At 35.9% G+C, this 11,047-nt stretch overlaps 1 protein-coding gene across 5 annotated transcripts in view; it reads left to right on the forward strand.

The window, feature by feature from the left end:
* Positions 1 to 11,047, forward strand: part of PIGK (phosphatidylinositol glycan anchor biosynthesis class K) — a 144,292-nt gene that overhangs the window by 107,483 nt on the left and 25,762 nt on the right. The gene's annotated exons all lie outside the window — the stretch shown is intronic.

Here is an 11,047-nt window from a genome sequence, read left to right on the forward strand (position 1 = left end):
AGTTGCAGCTCGTGGGCTCTAGAGCAAAGGCTTGGGGGTTGAGGTGCGTGGGCTTAATTACTCCATGGCTTACAGAATCTTCCCAGACCAGGGATTGAACCTGTGTTCCTGTTCCCTGCATTGGCAGGTGGATTCTTAACCACTAGACCACCAGGGAAGTCCCACACTGACAAACTTTTACTCTGGATTATTTTGGCAAAGATGTTTATCTTGTGAACAGTATTGGAAGATAGAGATAGTGACTCATTTAGATTTGTTTGCTATCACAAAGATAATGTCTCTCTCTTGGGCAAAGATTAGACAGATTTGTTGCAGCTTTTTATAAAAGACTTGGGATTTTCTAGGTTGGGGATTCGTTGTCTGTTACATAAACCTACTGTATGCATAGTAATTACCAAGGTCTGCCACTGCATTGTCCCCATGGGACTTGGGGGCAAAAAGAACTGGCACACATGTGAAACTCATGTAGATTATGAGTAATAAAGTACTTTGTCTCTGATTTAGGAGTCCCATGTCTTCTGCCAGTAACCATGAAACTGTTCTAGGCCAGCTTGTTATCTTGGAAGCAGGGTAAAATTTCAGAACCTTCACAGTTTCAGACAGTAATTTGTGAGATCCAACATGTGACTAATGAAAAGCATTGGAAAAGACAGAAAGAAAAAATAAAGGGGAAGCTGTATTAAAGAAATAATGCAAGAATATGTTTCCAAAACTCAGGGGTTTGCTAAGAAACAAATAGACCCCATCCAAGGAACATTAGTTTGAAATTTGAGAACAATAAAAAATAAAAAGAAGGCCTTAAAAACTTCCAGAATAAAAAAAAAAAGAGGCCACGATCAAAAGAATAACATCTTTTGACCACAATCAGAAGAATTAGAGGAAGGAGAATTGGAAATGAAGTAGTAATGTCACCGTTATTTTTTTGGTATAAAGCTCATGTTGCTCGTTAGTTTCTAAAAGAATGTTCAGGCAGTGCTTTCCTGCTGCTGCTGCTGCTGCTAAGTCCCTTCAGTCGTGTCCGACTCTGTGCAACCCCATAGACGGCAGCCCACCAGGCTCCCCCGTCCCTGGGATTCTCCAGGCAAGAACACTGGAGTGGGTTGCCATTTCCTTCTCCAATGCATGAAAGTGAAAAGTGAAAGTGAAGTCGCTTAGTCGTGTCCGACTCTTAGTGACCCCATGGACTGCAGCCCACCAGGTTCCTCCATCCGTGGGATTTTCCAGGCAAGAGTACTGGAGTGGGGTGTCATTGCTTTCTCCAAGTCTTTACTAGATGTAAAATACTAAAGATAAAAATTAAATGAAAAAAAGCCAATGAAACCATGTTATTACTTTGAAAAGATAGACAAGTTTGGTAACACAGTTAGACTAAGATAATAAAAGAAGAAAATTATCAAAATCAAGAATGAAGAGGGGGCATCACTAGATCCCCTTTAGAAATCAAAAGAATTATAAGTAAAGTTTATAAAAACCTTTTTCCAACAAATTTTAGACAACTTAGATGAAATGGACAAATTCCTAGAAAAATTCAAATATTAAAACTGGTCCAAACATAAGTAGAAAAGCTAAATAGATTTTCAAGTTAGGCAATTGAATTTATAAATTAAAATTTTACCACAAAGAAAAGTATGGACTCTGATGGCATGGCTGGTGAATTCTGTCAAACATTTAAGTAAAAAATGGTATACAGTCACAAAAAATTGAGGAGGAGAAAACACTTCCTAACTTACTTTATGAGGTTAGTGTTGTTGTTGTTCAGTTGCTAAGTCATATCCAACTCTTTGTGACCAATGGACTGCGACACGACAGGCTTCCCTGTACTTCATCATCTCCCAGAGTTTACTCAAATTCATGTCCATTGAGTTGGTGACACTGTTTAACCATTTCATCCTCTGCCGCTCTCTTATCCTTTTGCCTTCAATCTTTCCCAGCATCAGGGTTTTTTCCATTAAGTCAACTCTTCACATCAGGTAGCACAGTCCAAGGGACTCTCAAGAGTCCAGCACCACAATTCGAAAGCATCAATGAGGTTAGTGTACCTTGATACCTAATACATCACAAGAGAAGAAAATCACAGATCAGTATCTCTCATAAAGGTAGACACAAAACCATAACAATGTTGGCAGAGGAACAAGAGACAACTTGTATACAATCAAATATCTAGTTCTATGGCAAAGCCAAGATTTGAACCTGGACATGTTAGCACTGCAGGCTTTTGTAGCAGTGAGTACCCTGTGCTATGAAAGCAGCAAAGATACGGTGTGAACTCTATAAGTACGAACTGAATTTTAAACCTCCAGTGAATCTGTTCTTGGTCCTGATGATTATTGTCCTCACTTGTGAAATTAAATTTATCTTGCTGTCTCAGCTTGTTTCTATATTAAACAAGTATAAATATGCATGATTTGAACATCTTGATTAGACATCTTTTAGTAGATACTTTCCTGGAATTTAAGATATGTGAGAGATTTATTCTGGGAATCAACATCATGAAACAATTTTATCTTTATTAATTCAAGACCCTTTACTAAGGCAAAGGCTAAGTGTAAACAAAGGCCCAAACCTGTGTGTTGTTTAAAAAACTTTAACTTTCTCATATTTTGTCTTGACAGAGATACATTATCCACTGTTTTCTCCACTGTGTTCTTATCCATATTCCAGGCTTTCCCTGGATCCCACTGTTTCAGTTATAAGGCTTCTTATAAATCCTTTAATATTTTAATAAGATTAGTAGATTGCAAAATCTATATTTTTTAATGCATCTCTGCAGGGTACATAATGATGATATAGTGTAACCCATTTTCTTTCATTCAGACAAGCTACCCAAAAGATTACTATAGAGCTATATATATCCATTGAAGATTCAGTTTACTGGGAAGAAATACTGCACTGTGTCCTAAGAGGCCTTGGCTTATAACATGGAAATCTGTTTTGCAAAATTTTGTTTCATCTATGCTTTGTTGTTCCTTTTAAATCCTAGAGGTATTTTTTTTTTTTTTCTAGTACAACCAATCCATATAGTTTCCTGGTATGTCCATTGTTGTGCTTTGTGGGTACTCTTGGCATTTGAGTGAGACTGTTCTTTTCATTGTACAAGACTGGATTGTGTATCACAGGGTTGTTGGCATCCTGGTCTTTCCAAACACTGGTTTCCGTGAGTACTTCTCACTCATTGTGAGACCAAACAATGCACTCGCCTTTTCTGAACTCCTCCCGTCCCATGGAGGGTAATACTGCCCCATGTTGAGTACCACTGGAGGTAATTATTTGCAGTGTTTGCCAATAAAACCATTTATCGGTATGCTCTAGTCTCTTAATCTTATAATGTAATATTTAAAATATGTATAATTGAGAACCTCTTCTCACTTTGCTGCATTCTCAGATGTTGTCTTAGATGCTGCAGTTCTAGCTTCTGTCATTATGTGACATGTATTTGGACAGTTTTTTAGCTCTGTCCTTCTTTGTGATAGCTCTTCATCTTGTTTTACTCTAGCTATTTTGACATGTTTATGTTTTTCTATTCTAGTAATGCCTGCCTCTTTATAGCTAAACTTTACTAAAGGTTGACTGAAAAGTCTATCAAGTAGAAAACTTCTGACATTTCTCTTTTAAATTGTGCCTATTGAATTATCAATACTGGAAACTCATAAAAAGACAGCATCCATAGAACTCTCCCTGCCTAGAGACTGACTGAGATTGTTTTAAATTCTTACAGTGTTTTCCCTAACTGTAGACTTTAAAACTGAAGTCTAGTGAAAAATAACATACTGCTTATTTATTTTCAAATTATAAGACAAGTAATGGAAATTATACTGCTTGAAGGTCATGTGTTATTCCTTTAATATCACCTGGGATGTGATTTTACATTCATATAAGTTCATATCAGATTTCATATTATAACTTATGAGACCTGCTTCCCAAAATGTCACTTTTCAAGGCATACATGAAACTGTAAAGCTATTTGAAAATAGTAATCAATATTTCAATACTGATATTTCATTAACTTTATGTAAGTTTGAAAAATTCTGTCTACCTACAAATTTGTCATATAGTTCCTGATATATTAAATTTCTGTATTAGGAATGAAAAGTTTAAGCCTCATTAGTCTGTTAAGTATTCCAGAATAAAAACAAACAGATACCAGTTTTCACCAAAATTGAAAAGATTTTAAAAATGAGAATAGTTGGTGAAGAGGCAGTGAGATGAGCATGCTCTTAAATTGCTAATGGGAATGTAAGTTAATACAGCTTTTTTGAAAAGTAGTTTGTTAGTGTGTGTGTATTCATAACCAATAATAGTAATTCCACTCCACCTCTAGGATTTTATTCAGAAGAATTAAAATAAAACAGAAAGATTTATGTTTAAAACTGTAAAGTTCATTAGCATTTCTTAGGTCACAGCATAATGTAATAAGGTGGACTGGGATTGAATCCAATCTCTGCCATTTAATAGCTATCTAGTCTTGGACAGGTCTCTTAATCTTTCTTTTGCAAGTTATGTATTGGAAATATGATGATGATGATGCCAATGACAATAACAGAAGCAACAGTGAAGACATTGACAGCTTCATCTGGGTTAAATGCTGCTGAATAAATCTAATTAGGCTTCTTACCAATTTTCAATTGCAGATGTTCCAAATATTTGCTATAGTCTCTATGCCTCTTCCCCACTTCTATCTGCTTTCCTGTTCAGCTTATGACTCAGCCTCCTAAGTCTTGAGAAAATTAGACAAAAACACCTTCAGTGTACCTTCCCGTACTTTCAAACTTATTTGTATTGTCACAAGTCTTTATCTTTCTTGTCCATCTGAAAGGAAGAAGCGTGTGAATTATACCATAGAAAACCTTGCTTACATCGTTCCATCTATCATGCCTTTCTCTCTTTTCTTTACACTTTCCATTCCTGATTTAGATGTTTTTAGTCCTTAAAAAAAGTCATCCTCAATCCTGCTGTAACCAAACTCAACAATAGAGAAACAAACAATGCATTTTAAAAATGAGCAAAGGACTTGAATAGACATCAGTCAATAGGGAAATGCAAACCAGAACTACAGTGAGATAACCTCTTCATACCCATTACGATGGCGATTATCAAAAAGCCAGACAAGGATGAGTGCTAGAGAGGATGTGGGGAAGTTGGAACCCTTGTATACTGTTAGTGGAGATGTAAAATGATACAACCACCATAGAAAATAGTACAGTGGTTCCTCAGAAAACAAAACAAAACAATTATTATATTATCCAGCAATTCTACTTGTGACTACAAACTCCAGAGAATTAAAAGCAGGGATTTGAACAGATTTTGTAACCCAGTGTCTATAGCAGCATTGTTCATAATAGCCAAAAGATAGAAACAACCCAAATGTCCATTGACAAAAAAATGGATAAACAAAATATGTCATATATATAAAATGGTGTATTATTTAGCCTTAAAAAGGAAGGAAATTCTGAAACATACTGAACCTAGAAGACGTCATACTAAGTGAAATGTTAAACACAGATGTACAAATACTATATGATTCCATTTACATGAGGCACCAGGAATGGTCACAGAATACCAAGAATAGACACAGAAAATAGAACAGTGATTTCTAGGAGCTGAGGGAGGAGGGGCTGTGGAATTATTGTTTAATGGGTATAGAGTTTCAGTTTGGGACGATGAAAAAGTTCTGGAGATGGATGGTGGTGATGGTCGCACAATTGTGTGAATGTACTTAATGCCACTGAATTCTATTCCTAAAAATGGTTAAAATGGCAAATTTTGTGTGTATTTTACCATAATAAAAAAAGTCAACTGCCACTCTTTATTTCTTCGCTGCCTTATTTTTTCCTCTATCTACTTTATTCTAGTTTGTACTCTAGCAAATGCTCTGCACCTGTTCTTGCAAAATGTACTAAAATGTCCTAATTTTCACATCATCCTAATTTTTTAAAAAAACTTATTTGTGATATTTAGGTCTCTGAAACCTTTTTTCTTTGCTTTTGGACCAACCATCACTGTGTACTGGTTTTCCTTCAATCTCTCTGATCACTTCCTTTGAAAATCTTTTGCTGTTATCTTCCTAGACCTATCTCTAGGATTCTGTCCCTGTTACAAATTCCTGCTGGACCCGCACTTCCTACTGTTCAGTGTACCATAATGGTTTTCAAATATTGCTTATATGCAAGTAACCCCCAAATATCTTTGTCTTCCTCTTGAGTTACAAAACAACATCTTATTGCCTGTAAGGTAGCTCCACCTGGGTCTCTAACACATTGTCTAAAACTGAATTCACCCCTTTCTTAAATGGTTCTTCTATTAGGTTTTATATCTTAATGCCACTGTATTCTCAATAACATTGGCTCAGACTCTTGGGCTTTTTTTTTTTTCTGTCTTTCCTCCCTTCATCCCTCCCTCCTCTCCTTCCGTTTCATATTCTCTTCCCCTCACAGTATTCATATATAATTAGTTTTTAGTTGCTGTTTGTTCTGTCCCTTAAATGTGTCTTAAGTCCATTTACTCCTTTCCATATTCAGGGGGCACCAGCAAACCGCTGTAAAACCTCATGTTTCACAGTTAATTGTAATCATCATTATCAGATAATAATTATCATTGAAAAAGTTGTCTTTCCCATTTTATGCATAGATTAAACTGAGGTTCAAAATGGTTTAATTAACTTGCCTAAGATCTTTCATCTTGTAAGTGGCAAAGCCAGAATTTGGATATAGTTCTGTTTGACCTTAAAATCCTTCGTCTTAACATAGTTATAGTTCCTCTGGCCAACCTTGTGAGTTCTTGTAAAAGGAACTTTGTCCCCAGGAAATGTAATGAATAAGGTATCAACAGATGTAATTCATATTTTGTTTAATTAGGACCATATTTTGAAAGAACTGAATGTCAACAGAGTTCATTCAGTATTCAGCACATGAGTATCCATTTATTTAGAAACTGGCCTAAAGAGAATCACCCTTCTTTTAATTCTGTTCCTGCTTTCCTTCTCCATCCCAGTTGTCCTTGGCTCCCAAATGACAACTTTAGATAAGATAGAGATCTGAGGGGATGTGGGTCGTGAGTGGTAGGAGAATGCGCTTAAGATTAACTTTACTCATGTAAAACTGTACCTATAGTTGACTCACAAGAAAAGTTTCTTCTATGTTATCACCTAATCTGAGGATCTATATTTAGTTCAGAAAGTTTAGCAACATTAAGGATTTTATAGACTTTTGTGAGCTACCCTGATAATATAACAACCATTTATAATGTGATTTTCAAAAACATCTTCCATAGAGTTGATGGTAGAAAGGACATTTGTAATAGAATTTATTTCCTGTTTGCCTGTACTAATTCTCTCTTCTTCACCACTGAAGGCAGACTGATAGATAGTGGTTTGTTCAAAGTTGTTAAGAAAAATGAGTGTCAGTGATCTCGAATGATCTCCATCTTGCATGAGTGGACCTTGAATACTTGAGAATTAGCTATACACAACTAAATTAAACAGTCAGCAATTAAATCAAGTAGACAAATACACATTTCTTTCACAAGTAAGTAATAGTTCATCACATTTAGAAAATAAACATCCCTAATGAATGTTAGTCATTTGACCCTTTGTATTGTTTTGAATATTAAGATCTTGGTAGTAATTAACCTTACTCCCTTTGCATTACAGCTTTATTATCTTAATTACTAAGACAAAAGGCTTTCAGAAGAGTTTTTGATTCTTCATAGAAAATATAATTTTTTCTTTTAGACTATTTTGTATGAATAGTAAAGACTTGTTAAATGTATTTTATAATGGGTTTTTATTTTATTATAATAACAGATACTGTGAGATAATCATAATGGCAGCTTTCAATGTCTTAAAATTCATTGTAATTTTGTAAGTGTGTCAAATGAAGAATGTCTTTGTTTTCTGTATTCCATTGTATCAAATGTATCACAAAACTTATGGTATATTCTTAGATTTTCTGACAGTGTTTGTCTTAACAATGTGTAAACCAGGGTATTAGGGGCATAAATGTGCTTTGGTGGAGGATTGTTGGGCCCTGAGGCAAAAAGTACTGGAAGCAAGGAGATGGGCCATTTTCCACCTCCAGGAAATGAAAAAGTGATGTGCTCCTTGGCTAGTTCCCTAGTTGGGTATTTGTATCTATTTCAATAGAAATATGTACATAAGGAAGAAAAAGTACATTATACAGTGAAGAAAATAACAACCAGATCAGTCATGCTCATTGTATCCTATGCATCTAGTAGGAAGATTTTAATTTGCAGTACAATAAGGTAAATTAACATTTTAGTTAAAAAAAAATACATTGTTGCTTTTATCAATAGCGGTTATGTGCCTATCCTGATAAACTTGACAGCACGTGAACTCAAGGATCCACCAAAGGCAGTACTAGAAGTGCCGTGACAAAAGGAGAATATGAAACACAGGAGGATCTCTTCTTAGAAACTGGCTGTTTGGATACAGACATCTAAAAATACAGTGTCCTTCAGCTTAATGCTGTGTACTTGGCAGTAGTTACTGACCAGCAACAGATCGAAATAGTGTGACTAGGAGTTATATAATCTGTCATCTAAATTGACCTGAAATCACCTTAATGTGCTTCCCAATAAGAGTTGAGATTATCATTCACTTTACAATGGGTATATTCATGTCAGAAAAGTCATATTTAATATTAAAGGAATCAATAAGTTAGTTACAGATTTGTAACATTCAAGATTAACTTTCATTTCATTGTGCTAATCATGTTTGGTGAGTAATTAGTGTAGTATATTTCCGTTATAGTTTCTGATAACATTTATATAGGCATAGATTTCTTTCAAAGATTATTTTTACTGTGGTCTGCACTCAGATGTATTTACCAGTGCCTGATCAACATACTCAGTTTTTAAATTTTATTTGTGTTATCTTTTTTTATTTACCAAGGTGATTAATACCTTGTAAAAAGAGAATAGTATCCATTTTACCTAATTTTGGTTAACCAAGATATTTCACAATGGTGTGATCACTCACTTAGAGCCAGACATCCTGGAATGTGAGTCAAGTGGGCCTTAGGAAGCATCACTACGAACAAAGCTAGTGGAGGTGATGGGATTCCAGTGGAGCTATTTCAAATCCTGAAAGATGATGCTGTGAAAATGCTGCACTCAATATGCCAGCAAATTTGGAAAACTCAGCAGTGGCCACACGACTGGAAAAGGTCAGTTTTCATTCCAATCCCAAAGAAAGGCAATGCCAAAGAATGCTCAAACTACCACACAATTGCAGTCATCTCACACACTAGTAAAGTAATGCTCAAAATTCTCCAAGCCAGGCTTCAGCAATATGTGAACCGTGAACTTCCAGATGTTCAAGCTGGTTTTAGAAAAGGCAGAGGAACCAGAGATCAAATTGCCAACATGCACTGGATCATCGAAAAAGCTAGAGAGTTCCAGAAAAACATCTATTTCTGCTTTATTGACTATGTCAAAGCCTTTGACTGTGTGGATCACAATAAACTGTGGAAAATTCTGAAAGAGATGGGAAACCCAGACCACCTGACCTGCCTCTTGAGAAATCTGTATGCAGGTCAGGAAGCAACAGTTAGAACTGGACATGGAACAACAGACTGGTTCGAAATAGGAAAAGGAGTACATCAAGACTGTATATTGTCACCCTGCTTATTTAACTTATACACAGAGTACATCATGAAAGGCGCTGGGCTGGAAGAAGCACAAGCTGGAATCAAGATTGCCGGGAGAAATATCAATAACCTCAGATATGCAGGTGACACCACCCTTATGGCAGAAAGTGAAGAGGAACTCAAAAGCCTCTTGATGAAAGTGAAAGTGGAGAGTGAAAAAGTTGGCTTAAAGCTCAACATTCAGAAAACGAAGATAATGGCATCTGGTCGCATCACTTCATGGGAAATAGATGAGGAAACAGTGGAAACTGTGTCAGACTTTATTTTTCGGGGCTCCAAAATCACTGCAGATGGTGATTGCAGCCATGAAATTAAAAGACGCTTACTCCTTGGAAGGAAAGTTATGACCAACCTAGATAACATATTGAAAAGCAGAGACATTACTTTGCCAACAAAGGTCCGTCTAATCAAGGCTATGGTTTTTCCGGTGGTCACGTATGGATGTGAGAGTTGGACTGTGAAGAAAGCTGAGCGCTGAAGAATTGATGCTTTTGAACTGTGGTGTTGGAGAAGACTCCTGAGAGTCCCTTGGACTGCCAGGAGATCCAACCAGTCCATTCTAAAGGAGATCAGTCCTGGGTGTTCTTTGGAAGGACTGATGCTAAAGCTGAAAATCCAATACTTAAGCCACCTCATGCGAAGAGTTGACTCATTGGAAAAGACTGATGCTGGGAGGGATTGGGGGCAGGAGGAGAAGGGGACGACAGAGGATGAGATGGCTGGATGGCATCACCGACTCGATGGACATGAGTCTGAGTGAAGTTGGTGGAGTTGGTGATGGACAGGAAGGCCTGGCATGCTGCAGTTCATGGGGTCACAAAGAGTTGGACACAACTGAGCGATTGAACTGAACTGAACTGAAGACATTTCTAGTTTAAAATGTGCCAATAGAGATTTAATTTTGTAGAATAAACATATTTACTTTTAGATAGTGTTATTAAGTGTATAAAGATTGCTAGACAGAGATGTAATAATTATAAATGGATATATTAGGCACTACTTATATATTTTTACATATTTTGTTTTGCTAAATAACTATATCTATTATATCTAAAATTGTTAAAGTTTGTGATAGATTTAACTGACATTTTAGCAATCAATTTTAAGATTTTCACACTTATTTTACTTCTTTCCTGGTACATCTCAACTGTTTCTGACAAAAATAAAATAGTAACTGTAATAACTATAATCATTAGCATTCAACTAATGTAGAAGTAGAAAAGGACTGTTTCAAAACATTGATTAAGCCATTTATAAGGCCTTTGTCCTTGGAAAAGTTGTTACAAGCAGAGTATGGGAAAAATAATTATAAGATTTGTTTTTGTTTGCAAATATGTCAAACGTTTCTATAATGACTATCATGACTAAATGTGACTGCTTTTGTT

Source organism: Bubalus bubalis, chromosome 6, assembly GCF_019923935.1.
Source record: "Bubalus bubalis isolate 160015118507 breed Murrah chromosome 6, NDDB_SH_1, whole genome shotgun sequence".
NCBI classification, from domain to species: Eukaryota; Metazoa; Chordata; class Mammalia; order Artiodactyla; family Bovidae; genus Bubalus; species Bubalus bubalis.